Consider the following 13,400-nt stretch of genomic DNA (forward strand, 5'->3'; position numbering starts at 1 on the left):
CAAGGATTGATTACATATGATCCTTACATACAGGTCTATTCGCTGTTTGGTACACACCTGTGTATGGACCAAACATAATGGACCAACCGGACCATTACTTACACCACAACGCATCAGAGTTAATTTTAAACAAGTACAACCACACCCTTAAAGCCTTGGTGTTTAGGGTGGAAAGTTTCATTTCTGTAGACTTTTGTATGAATTAAGAGGCATCTTTTTTTCCTGAAAATGTTAATAAAATTGCTTCCAGAAACGAATGGCAGTGTGTGTTACATTTCCCAGACTGTGCTATACTACAGTAGCTGTTTCAGAAAACTTCCTCACATCATTGTTTCGGCCTCCAAATCGATGTTCACCACTTTAATTTTTTCATATTGTGCTGGTTTAATAAAGCCGTACAAAGGACCGCGTGATTAAGGCTTATTCAGAATGGTCACTGTTTATTACAGAGCTGTGTTGGATACTTGTAAAGCCTTTAAATGGCGCCATTGAGATGTAAATGCGCGGTGTCGCATTCGCCGTGGAAAAGATAGCCTCCCTTCATTGTGTGCAGGACACCATGCATAAGCAGAATTGGAAGTAATGAAATCACAGAGTCGTAAAAATGCTTTTGTTTGTTGCAACAAAAAAAAAAAATGTGCAGTGACTTACAACTATTTGAAGCCTGCTGGAATTAGGCATTGATGTTTTACCTAACCTATTCTTGCCAAGTAAGCCATTTTACATCTTTGTCCATTAATCACAGGATGAACAATCGTGGCTTGAGAAAGCGAAGAACGTATTAACCAGTGAGAGATGGCGTGTTGTGATTGAGGACAGACTGGGGAATCGTCTTCTTTGCTGTTTCACCAGCCTGTTACGAAAACTGTGAAGTGGGAAAAATAACCCTGTGAACTTGTGACCGTGATTCTGCTATAAACTGAGGGTTTATGCACTGGAGAGTCTTAAACGTACTTGGATAACTGCAAAGAGCTGGAGGACACAGCAACAGTATGAGATCACAATCTTTTTTTTTTTTTTTCTTGGCTTCAGGATAGCTTGTGATATTGAGCTTGGAATTAGTTCCATGTAATCCATTCATTCTCATAGAAGATTTCTGCAGAAACCACAATCCAGTGATTGCCCGCGATAGTCCCAGGGAATGTCTTAGAGGCGTCCTTCCATGAATAGTTTTTCTTTTATTAATATATGAGTCCGCTTTAACAACAAAACACATCATTCACAAGTGCATGATGTGAACTGGATCCTCACGAGTATAACCCCATTCTGTTGTAGAACAGTCAAAGGTGGATTCCACCGCAAGATTTAACACGATGTATTAAAAACTGGTCACAGGAAGAAGTTACAGTGTTGGTCTCAATATTGCAAAAATATATATAAGTCAGTCCACATCTCTAACGCGCCTACGCAAGAGTACATCTCGATGAAATCCAATAAACAGGGTGAAGACTTCTTCACCCTGTTTATTGGATAAGGGCCGACAGGTCCTGTGGGTTCAAAGTTCCGTGATGGCTTCCCTATTTCTAGGGCTGTGGTGGGAGACTTAGTTGCTTGGTTGATTTTGGGAAAGAGGATGTGCAGCTCAAACCTTCCTATCTTTGAGCCTTGAATCCTGTATGTTGTTCCTTTTGTCAGACATAGGTGAGCTTTTTTACTGAAGTAATCATTAACAAGAACATGAAAGACCAAACTAAAAAAAAACAGATTGCAAGCATCCTTGAAGTAGCAAAGGAAGGATCCAACACAGGCCAACATCAAAATGGCCCACAAATAAGCTACTTTATGGGTGTTTGTAATTTAAGTCTGAGGAATTTATCTAGTGGATTTAAGGAATGTAAAATCAAACTCTAAATGAAGTACGTACCTCTTAAGGTCAACTGAAAAAAAAACTGAAAGATGTATGGGCCTCTTTAAAGTTAAAGTACCAATGATTGTCGCACACATACTAGATGTGGCGAGGTGAGGGGAGCAGTGGGCACCAGCGTTGCCGCGCCCAGGAATCATTTATGGTGATTTAACCCCCAATTCCAACCCTAAAAGGGGAACATTATCACAATTTCAAAAGGGTTAAAAACAATAACAATCAGTTCCCTGTGGCTTGTTGTATTTTTTGAAGTTTTTTTCAAAATTTTACCGGTCCCGGATTATCCCTAAAAAAAAAAAGCTTTAAAGTGCTTGATTTTCGCTATCTGCGATGCGACTATCCATTTCCCGATGACGTCATACAGTGCCGCCAATGTAAACAAACAATGGCAGATACCACAGCAAGATATAGCGACATTAGCTCAGATTCAGACTCTGATTTCAGCGGTTTAAGCGATTCAACAGATTACGCATGTATTGAAACGGATGGTTGGAGTATGGAAGTATTGAAGAAGAAACTGAAGCTATTGAGCAAATAGCTATTGACGCTATTCATAGCCATAGCATGGCCGAATAGCTGCGTTAGCATCGCCGGTAAAATGTGCGGACCAAACGATCAGGACTTTCGCATCTTGTGACACTGGAGAAACTTAAATCCTTCGATTGGTAAGTGTTTTTTTTCGCATTAAATGTGGATGGAAGGAAACGTAATATAGTTGCAAATGCATCTGCAGGTTATCCATACATCTCTGTGCCATGTCTGCTTTAGCACCACCGGTAAATAGCATGTTAGCATTGATTAGCATAGCATGTTAGCATCGATTAGCTGGCAGTCAACATCAACAAAACTCACTTTTGTGATTTCGTTGACTTAATCGTTGCAAATGCATCTGCAGGTTATCCATACATCTCTGTGCCATGTCTGTCTTAGCATCGCCGGTAAAATGTGCAGACACTCTGGCACATTCAATGGGGGTCTGGCGGCAGATTTCTTACCGGTGGTGCAACTTGAACCCGTCCCTGTTATTATTGTTACACCCTCCGACAACACACCGACGAGGCATGATGTCTCCAAGGTTCCAAAAAATAGTCGAAAAAACGTAAAATAACAGAGCTGAGACCCGGTGTTTGTAATGTGAAAATGAAAATGGCGGCTGTATTACCTCGGCGACGTCACGTTCTGACATCATCGTTACAAGACCGATAAACAGAAAGCCGTTTTATTCGCCAAAATTCACCCATTAAGAGTTCGGAAATTGGTTAAAAAAATACATGGGCTTTTTTCTGCAACTTCAAGGTATATATTGACGCTTGCATAGGTCTGGTGATAATGTTCTCCTTTAAATACCTCTTTACACAAAACCCCTTACTCCTTGTAGTGCATTCAATTGAGTGCACCACAAAGACATCATATTTAATGTTCAAACTCATAATCTTTATTTATTTATTTTTTTGCAAATAATAATCAACTTAGATTTTTATGTCTGCAACAGGTGCCAAGTTGTGACAAAACCTTTTCTTTTAACAACACTCAAACGTTTGGGAACTGAGGAAACTAATTGTTGAAGCTTTGAAAGTGGAATTCTTTCCCATTCTTGTTTTATGTAGAGCTTCAGTCCTTCAGTCCTTCAGTCCGGGGTCTCCGCTGTTGTATTTTACGCTTGATAATGCGCCACAAAGATCTGGACTGCAGGCGGGCCAGGAAACTACCCGCACTCTTTTTTTTACGTATCCACGTTGTTGTAACACGTTCTAAATGTGGCTTGGCATTGTCTTGCTGAAATAAGCAGGGGCCTCCATGAAATAGTCGGCAGCATATGTTGTTCCAAAACCTGTATGTACTTTTCAGCATTAATGGTGCCTTAACAAATGTGTAAATTTCCCATGCCTTGGGCACTAATGCACCCCCATACCATCACAGATGCTGGCTTTTGAACTTTGCGGTTATAACAGTCTGGATGGTTCGCTTCCCCTTTGTTCCGGATGACACAATGTCAAATATTTTCAAAACAATTTGAAATGTGGACACTTTTCCACTTTGCATCAGTCCATTTTAGATGTTCTCGGGCCCAGAGAAGCCGGGGCGTTTCTGGATGTTGTTGATAAATGGCTTTCGCTTTGCATAGTAGAGCTTTAACTTGCACTTACAGATGTAGCGACAAACTGTATTTAGTGACAGTGGTTTTCTGAAGTGTTCCTGAGCCCATGTGGCGATATCCTTTAGAGATTGATGTCGGTTTTTGATACAGTGCCGTTACGGTCATTCATGGTTGGTATCCGGCCATGCCGCTTACGTGGAGTGATTTCTTCAGATTTTTTGAACATTTGGATGATATTATGGACCCTAGATGTTGAAATCCCAACATTTCTTGCAATTGCACTTTGAGAAACGTTGTTCTTAAACTGTTTGACTATTTGCTCACGCAGTTGTGGAAAAAGGTGTGTACCTCTCCCCATCCTTTCTTGTAAAAGACTGAGCATTTTTTGGGAAGCTGTTTTTATACCAAATCATGGCACCCATTTGTTCCCAATTAACCTGCACACCTGTGGGATGTTCCAAATGATGAGCATTCCCCAACTTTATCAGTATTTATTGCCACCTTTCCCAACGTCTTTGTCCCGTGTTGCTGGCATCAAGTTCTAAAGTTAATTAATATTTGCAAAAAAAAAACAAATGTTTATGAGTTTGAACGTCAAATATGGTGTCTTTGTAGCATATTCAACTGAATATGGGTTGAAAAGGATTTGCAAATCATTGCATTCCGTTTATATTTACATCTAACGCAATTTCCCAACTCATATGGAAACGGGGTTTGTAAACTACCGCATCGGAGTTTGCTTGTTTGAAGTTTATTGTTAACCTTTGACAGGCAAATAAGCCAAAGTGTGAATGCATTGATAATAAAATAGTCATATTTGCATGTAAATGTGTTACGTTTTCCCTCCCACCAGTCGCAAAGTCAATCGTTCTTATTCCCCGGTGTGTCAGACAAGGGTGGGGATGGAGGGAAGAAGCTCCCCCCACTGTGAGTGCATGCTTTGACATTGGTCTTGGCTATTACTCCCCCATGCTACTATGTGTCTGGATGGCCTGAAGGCAGAATAACTAAGACAAGGAATGGGGGCAGCGGATACAAATGACCTCCCTCGGGCCAATGCTTTTATTCCATCGGCGAGTTTGAGACCTAATATGGGGAAAGAGGAGAGGCTGCATTTTATATATATATTTTTTTCTATCTCTCTCCATACCTACACACCGTGTGGAGGCTTTTCAGCAGAGGTGGCTGGAAAATATGGTGACCTCTCCACCTGATAATGATGGACTCAGGCTGGAGAGGAAATTTGGTAGAAATAAGTGCCTACCTACACGGAAATCCAGTCATTATCCGGCTATGTTCTGTGTCTTTGCAGCATTGACACAGTGCCCACTAGGCAGGGCGTTCGCTCTACATGTAACATTTTTTTTTTTTTACCAAAAAACGTTCTTGCCACCCTGCAACGGTGGCCATTATTGGAGGTGAAACTTTGTCTTACAGATGGAGACTTTTAAAACTTTTTTTTGTGTTTGTTTACAAGAGTGAACGGCACTTTTTTCATACCGAGCTGATCTCTCTGACATGTAGCGAGCGGCTGCTTCTGCCACTGCTGACACAGGTGGCGGCAACAAAGCCCTTTAACAACAACAAGAGAAAAACCGTACGGCCAATCCGCCCACGAAAGGTCGGCAGCACTCTTTAAGCAAATGTGACATTTGATGGCGTGAGCGCAGCTAATCCCAGTTACTTTGCACACAATGCCAACATAGAGTCAACACCATGTTGCCTTGGTTTTGCAACACACAAGTTCTGCTGTTGAAAATACCTCCGTCAAGACTTGAGTCCTCCGAGGGAGGAAAAGGATTCTATGAGTGGGTGTGAGGTGAATGAATAAATAAAAATAAATCATAGGATAAAAATATATTTTACTTTTTGTTAGTCATATTCTTATCATTTTTGGTCACATTAAAATTAACTTTTACTGTGTTAGTTTGGTTCATTAGGTCAAACGTGAATGCTAACACTGTTTTGCATCAAATTAGTGGACTGAGATCGTTTGAGGGATGAGTCTTGGTCTACTTGGAAGTGAACTCTGGTGCATTTCGGTTCAATTTACCTCATATGTCTGGATCAAAAACATGATTGCAAACATTTAGTGTGAGCTTTGTATTTATGCAGTAGGTGACAAATTCTACTTTTATTTCAGGCATTTGCAGACAGCAGCTTGAGTTTTGTTAGCCTGCAAAATATTGTCAGAAAACATCAGCAATAAAAATATAAAAACAGAGCAAAAGATTCAATGTAAAAATCAAAAGCTGAAATTGATATTCTAACACTAATAACTGATAATACAAATTGCCACTTTTAGCACAAAACTGGCACTAAAATGTTGTTTTTTGTCTGTTTGTAGCAGTTTTCTCAAATAAATATACTGCATACTTAGACTTTTCAGCTTTTTCTCATTGGATTACGTCTGTATGCTCTTTTTTCTTACATTAAAAAAAAAAAAATCCCCCCAACATGTTGCGGGCCAACAAAACTCGAGCTGGGGCCACACCATTGGATTTGGTCTACTTGGAAGTGAACTCTGGTGCATTTCGGTTCAATTTACCTCATATGTGAACGCTCTCTGGATCAAAGACATGATTGCAAACATTTAATGTGAGCTTTGTATTTATGCAGTAGGTGACAAATTCTACTTTTATTGATTATTTCAGGCATTTGCAGGCAGCAGCTTGAGTTTTGTTAGCCTGCAAAATATTGTCAGAAAATGTCAACGGTAAAAATGTAAAAAGGAGCAAAAGATATAATGTAAAGACCAAAAGCTGAAATTAATATTCTAACACTAATAACTGATAATACAAATTGCCACTTATAGCACAAAACTGGCACTAAAATGTTGTTTTTTGTCTGTTTGTAGCAGTTTTCTCAAATAAATATACTGCATACTTAGACTTTTCAGCTTTTTCTCATTGGATTACGTCTGTATGCTCTTTTTTCTTACATTAAAAAAAAAAATCCCCCCCAACATGTTGCGGGCCAACAAAACTCGAGCTGGGGCCACACTTTGGACACCATTGGATTTGGTCTACTTGGAATTGCAAACATTTAGTGTGAGCTTTGTATATATGCAGTTGGTGACAAATTCTACTTTTATTGATTATTTCAGACATTTGCAGATAGCAGCTTGAGTTTTGTTAGCCTGCAAAATATTGTCAGAAAATATCAACAATAAAAATATAAAAAAAGAACAAAAGATATAATGTAAAGACCAAAAGCTGAAATTAATATTCTAACACTAATAACTGATAATACAAATTGCCACTTATAGCACAAAACTGGCACTAAAATGTTGTTTTTTGTCTGTTTGTAGCAGTTTTCTCAAATAAATATACTGCATACTCAGACTTTTCAGCTTTTTCTCATTGGATTACGTCTGTATGCTCTTTTTTTCCTCCATAAAAGAAAAAAAAAGAAACATGTTGCGGGCCAACAAAACTCGAGCTGGGGCCACACTTTGGACACCTTTGGATTTGGTCTACTTGGAAGTGAACTCTGGTGCATTTCGGTTCAATTAACCTCATATGTGAACACTCTCTGGATCAAAGACATGATTGCAAAAATGTAATGTGAGCTTTGTATTTATGCAGTAGGTGACAAATTCTACTTTTATTGATTATTTCAGACATTTGCAGGCAGCAGCTTGAGTTTTGTTAGCCTGCAAAATATGTCAGAAAATATCAACAATAAAAATACAAAAAAGAACAAAAGATATAATGTAAAGACCAAAAGCTGAAATTAATATTCTAACACTAATAACTGATAATACAAATTGCCACTTATAGCACAAAACTGGCACTAAAATATTGTTTTTTGTCTGTTTGAAACAGTTTTCTCAAATAAATATACTGCATACTCAGACTTTTCAGCTTTTTCTCATTGGATTACGTCTGTATGCTCTTTTTTCTTACATTAAAAAAAAAAAAAATCCCCCCCAACATGTTGCGGGCCAACAAAACTCGAGCTGGGGCCACACTTTGGACACCTTTGGATTTGGTCTACTTGGAAGTGAACTCTGGTGCATTTCGGTTCAATTTACCTCATATGTGAACGCTCTCTGGATCAAAGACATGATTGCAAACATTTAGTGTGAGCTTTGTATTTATGCAGTATCAATCAATCAATCAATCAATGTTTACTTATATAGCCCTAAATCACTAGTGTCTCAAAGGGCTGCACAGACCACCACGACATCCTCGGTAGGCCAACATAAGGGCAAGGAAAACTCACACCCAGTGGGACATCGGTGACAATAATGACTATGAGAACCTTAGAGAGGAGGAAAGCAATGGATGTCGAGCGGGTCTAACATGATACTGTGAAAGTTCAATCCACAATGGATCCAACACAGTCGCGAGAGTCCAGTCCAAAGCGGATCCAACACAGCAGCGAGAGTACCGTTCACAGCGGAGCCAGCAGGAAACCATCCCAAGCGGAGGCGGACCAGCAGCGCAGAGATGTCCCCAGCCGATACACAGGCGAGCAGTACATGGCCACCGGATCGGACCGGACCCCCTCCACAAGGGAGAGTGGGACATAGAAGAAAAAGAAAAGAAACGGCAGATCAACTGGTCTAAAAAGGGAGTCTATTTAAAGGCTAGAGTATACAAATGAGTTTTAAGGTGAGACTTAAATGCTTGACAAATTCTACTTTTATTGATTATTTCAGGCATTTGCAGGCAGCAGCTTGAGTTTTGTTAGCCTGCAAAATATTGTCAGAAAATATCAACAATAAAAATATAACAAAGAACAAAAGATATAATGTAAAGACCAAAAGCTGAAATTAATATTCTAACACTAATAACTGATAATACAAATTGCCACTTATAGCACAAAACTGGCACTAAAATGTTGTTTTTTGTCCGTCTGTAGCAGTTTTCTCAAATAAATATACTGCATACTTAGACTTTTCAGCTTTTTCTCATTGGATTACGTCTGTATGCTCTTTTTTCTTACATAAAAAAAAAAAAAAGAAACACCTTGCGGGCCAACAAAACTCAAGCTGGGGCCACACTTTGGACACCATTGGATTTGGTCTACTTGGAAGTGAACTCTGGTGCATTTCGGTTCAATTTACCTCATATGTGAACGCTCTCTGGATCAAAGACATGATTGCAAACATTTAATGTGAGCTTTGTATTTATGCAGTTGGTGACAAATTCTACTTTTATTGATTATTTCAGGCATTTGCAGGCAGCAGCTTGAGTTTTGTTAGCCTGCAAAATATTGTCAGAAAATATCAACAATAAAAATATAAAAAAGAACGAAAGATATAATGTAAAGACCAAAAGCTGAAATTAATATTATAACACTAATAACTGATAATACAAATTGCCACTTATAGCACCAAACTGGCACTAAAATGTTGTTTTTTGTCTGTTTGTAGCAGTTTTCTCAAATAAATATACTGCATACTCAGACTTTTCAGCTTATTCTCATTGGATTACGTCTGTATGCTCTTTTTTCTTACATAAAAAAAAAAAAAATCCCCCCCAACATGTTGCGGGCCAACACAACTCGAGCTGGGGCCACACTTTGGACACCATTGGATTTGGTCTACTTGGAAGTGAACTCTGGTGCATTTCGGTTCAATTTACCTCATATGTGAACGCTCTCTGGATCAAAGACATGATTGCAAACATTTAATGTGAGCTTTGTATTTATGCAGTAGCTGACAAATTCTACTTTTATTGATTATTTCAGGCATTTGCAGGCAGCAGCTTGAGTTTTGTTAGCCTGCAAAATATTGTCAGAAAATATCAACAATAAAAATATAAAAAAGAACAAAATATATAATGTAAAGACCAAAAGCTGAAATTGATATTCTAACACTAATAACTAATAATACAAATTGCCACTTATAGCACAAAACTGGCACTAAAGTCTCCGGTAAGAGCCGACAATTTTCCCATCCAAAAACTTGCTGGTTGACGTAGAGAAACACGTTCGCTTGACCGCTCTGTGTTAAAGCTTCACAACACAAACAAAGAAACACCGGCTGTGTCTCGGTGCTAAAGGCAGCTGCAATCCAAAGTTTTCCACCAACAGCATTCTTCTTTGACGTCTCCATTATTCATTGAACTAATTGCAAAAGATTCACCAACACAGATGTCCAAATTACTGTGTAGTTGTGGGATGAAAAGAGACGACTTTTAGCCGTAATTGCAATTTAGTAAACTAAAAAGGCCGTATTGGCATGTGTTGCAATGTTAATATTTCATCATTGATATATAACCTATCAGACTGCGTGGTCGGTAGTAGTGGATTTCAGTAGGCCTTTAAGTCCCATGACTTTTTAACAAAAGCTTTCAATGAAATGCAGCATAATCTCACTCGCTTTACGATGACCATTATTAGTTGATGCATCAATCCTTTGTCACAAGGTTTGGATCTCTTTTCAGCAACCCCTCTGCAACTGTTTGTTGCAGGTGTTCTAATTAGCTGCATTAAATAAAGCAGCACTCCACCAGGACGTCTACGATAATCACTAGTCTTTGTGTTGACCTTTGGAGCCTCTATTGTATCCCCTTCTGTGTGTATAGACGAGGTGATGCAACACAATTACAGAATGTATTGGAACGGGGCGAAAAGGTCGGTATCTGGTTCGAACTTCTTAGTTAAATATGGAGCAATAGTGATGTATCATCATCTACAGCAGTGGTTCTCAAATGGGGGTACGCGTATCCCTGGGGGTACTTGAAGGTATGCCAAGGGGTATGTGAGATTTTTTTTAAATATTCTAAAAAATAGCAACAATTCAAAAATCCTTTATAAATATATTTATTGAACAGAATATGTATGTAAGTTCATAAACTGTGAAAAAAATGCAACAATGGAATATTCAGTGTTGACAGCTAGTTTTTTTTGATGTTATTGATGTTAAAAATGTATTTTTTTGTGAAGAAATGTTTAGAATTAAGTTCATGATTCCAGATGGATCTCTATTACAATCCCCAAAAAGGGCACTTTAAGTTGATGATTACTTCTATGTGTAGGAATCTTTATTTATAATTGAATCACTTGTTTATTTTTCAACAAGTTTTTAATTATTTTTATATCTTTTTTCCAAATATTTCAAAAAAGACCACCACATAGGAGCAATATTTTGCACTGTTGTACAATTTAATAAATCAGATGACATCGTGCTGTATTTTACTTCTTTATCTCTTTTTTTCAACCCAAAATTATTTGCTCTGATTAGGGGGTACTTGAATTAAAAACATGTTCATAGGGGGTACATCACTGAAAAAAGGTTGAGAACCACTTGTCTACAGCAGTGGTGTTCAACATTTTTCCACCAAGCACCACCTCAAAAAACACTTTGCTTGCCAAGTACCACCATACCGACCAACATTAAAATACAGTAGCGTAGTATGCCTACATTCATTAAAAACAAAGACGAGGTTTTTATTTAACAAGTACACAAATTATTTGGTCACCTACCTTTACCCACATATGAACTTGAAGTGCAATCCCATGGAATTATCTAAAAATGTTGGTATCCTGGAGCACTCAAAGTTCCTTTCACTGGAACTAAGGGGCCAAGCCTGTCTCCTGAAAAAAACAACCCCACACCATAATTCCTCCTCCACCAAATGTCACACTTTAAATGCAGTCTGAAATGGACCATTCTCCAGGCAACCTCCAAACCCAGTCACATCCATCAGATTGCCAGATGGAAAAGGGTGAAGTGTCTTGTTCAAGGACACAACAGACGTGACAAGGTTGGTAGTGGGTGGGGGTCGAACCAGGAACCCTCAGGTTGCTGGCACGGGCACTTTCGCCACGCCGTCCCATTTGCATCGCATCTCATGAGCTTGACGACACATTGCATCCAACATTTTCCACAAAGATCAAATAATTCATATTTAAGGTTCAATTAATAGTTAAAATAAATTTAAATAACGGATCCCATATTCCAATATGACTCATTATTATCTAATCTAAATGCTGTTTTTTTCAACAGATATCATTTCCATAGCTTGTGTTTACCAGTCAGTATGAGTTGGACTACCATCATCTATCCATTTTTTTTTTAAATATTACCCTTTTTGTTATGAGGCATATTGAACTAAATGCATTTTTATTATTTGATGGCACTTTACTAAATTGATGCAGATCACCAAAAATGCATGTTTGCAGTGTCATTGGGATGTTTATATTTATATTGCTCAGTGGTCCTCAAACATTTACACCACGTACCTCAGAAAAATGCTTGGCTCAACAAGTACCACCATAATGACCAACAATAAAATACAGTTGTGTAGTAGGCCTAAGGATTCATTAAAAACAAGAGGTTTTGTTTAGCAAGTATATGTATTATTTTTGGCCAATATAAAACATTAGACAAAGTTTGAACAGTAACTCTGGGTTTGAATATTCCATCCATCCATCATCTTCCGCTTATCCGAGGTCGGGTCGCGGGGGCAACAGCCTAAGCAGGGAAACCCAGACTTCCCTCTCCCCAGCCACTTCGTCTAGCTCTTCCCGGGGGATCCCGAGGCGTTCCCAGGCCAGCTGGGAGACATAGTCTTCCCAACGTGTCCTGGGTCTTCCCCGTGGCCTCCTACCGGTTGGACGTGCCCTAAACACCTCCCTAGGGAGGCGTTCGGGTGGCATCCTGACCAGATGCCCGAACCACCTCATCTGGCTCCTCTCGATGTGAAGGAGCAGCGGTTTGAATATTAAATTGAGTAATTATTCGGCATACAATGAGTTCTAGTACCACAGTTTGCAAATCACTGCTCTATCTATATAAATATTTGATTTAGAATGAATAGCTTTTTATGTAGCGCGGTCATGTCCGGAACCAATTAAAAGCAATAACCGAGGAATTACTGTAATATGTTCACTTCCTCTCTTTGTTTAGCACAAACCCCGTTAGTAAAGGTAATAGTTTAATAGATTTTTTTTTTTTAACTAAAGAATAGAATACAACATATGTTGTAGTGAAATTTGCAATAAAAATAAATAATACCCCTTAAATTTGATATTAACTAATACAGTAAATACAATGTATATTGTAGATGAAAGAATAATAAAATGCTCAAGATGTAGTGTAAAAGAGGTTGGCTGTGTTTCAGGATCATTGTTTCGCATAAAAACAGGCACTTTTTTTTTTAAAGAAAAAAAATCACTCGCTTAATTTAACCCCCTTTTGTTTAATTAACCTCAGATTTTAGAGGTAATTAGGTTCAGGTATTAAAACCAGATTACTCTCTCTAGCTCGGGGCAAAAGCGTGGATGTGGCCGCCTTTTTTTTTTTTTTCCTTTTCTTCAGTCGGATAAAATCTGATCTGGCATCAGATTAAGCCTGCAGTGCCGACTCTAACGTTAAGGGGTGGATTTGGGGGTGGTGGGGTGAGAGCAAGGCTGCAACCAGGTTCAAGTTTTCTCGCAATTGCCTCAGACTGAATTGTTTTGGCTTTTGTGTGTGTGTGT

At 38.7% G+C, this 13,400-nt stretch overlaps 1 protein-coding gene across 7 annotated transcripts in view; it reads left to right on the forward strand.

The window, feature by feature from the left end:
* The window catches only part of kirrel3b (kirre like nephrin family adhesion molecule 3b), a 587,440-nt gene that overhangs the window by 174,373 nt on the left and 399,667 nt on the right, over positions 1–13,400 (forward strand). The gene's annotated exons all lie outside the window — the stretch shown is intronic.

This window comes from Nerophis ophidion, linkage group LG18 (genome assembly GCF_033978795.1).
Source record: "Nerophis ophidion isolate RoL-2023_Sa linkage group LG18, RoL_Noph_v1.0, whole genome shotgun sequence".
NCBI classification, from domain to species: Eukaryota; Metazoa; Chordata; class Actinopteri; order Syngnathiformes; family Syngnathidae; genus Nerophis; species Nerophis ophidion.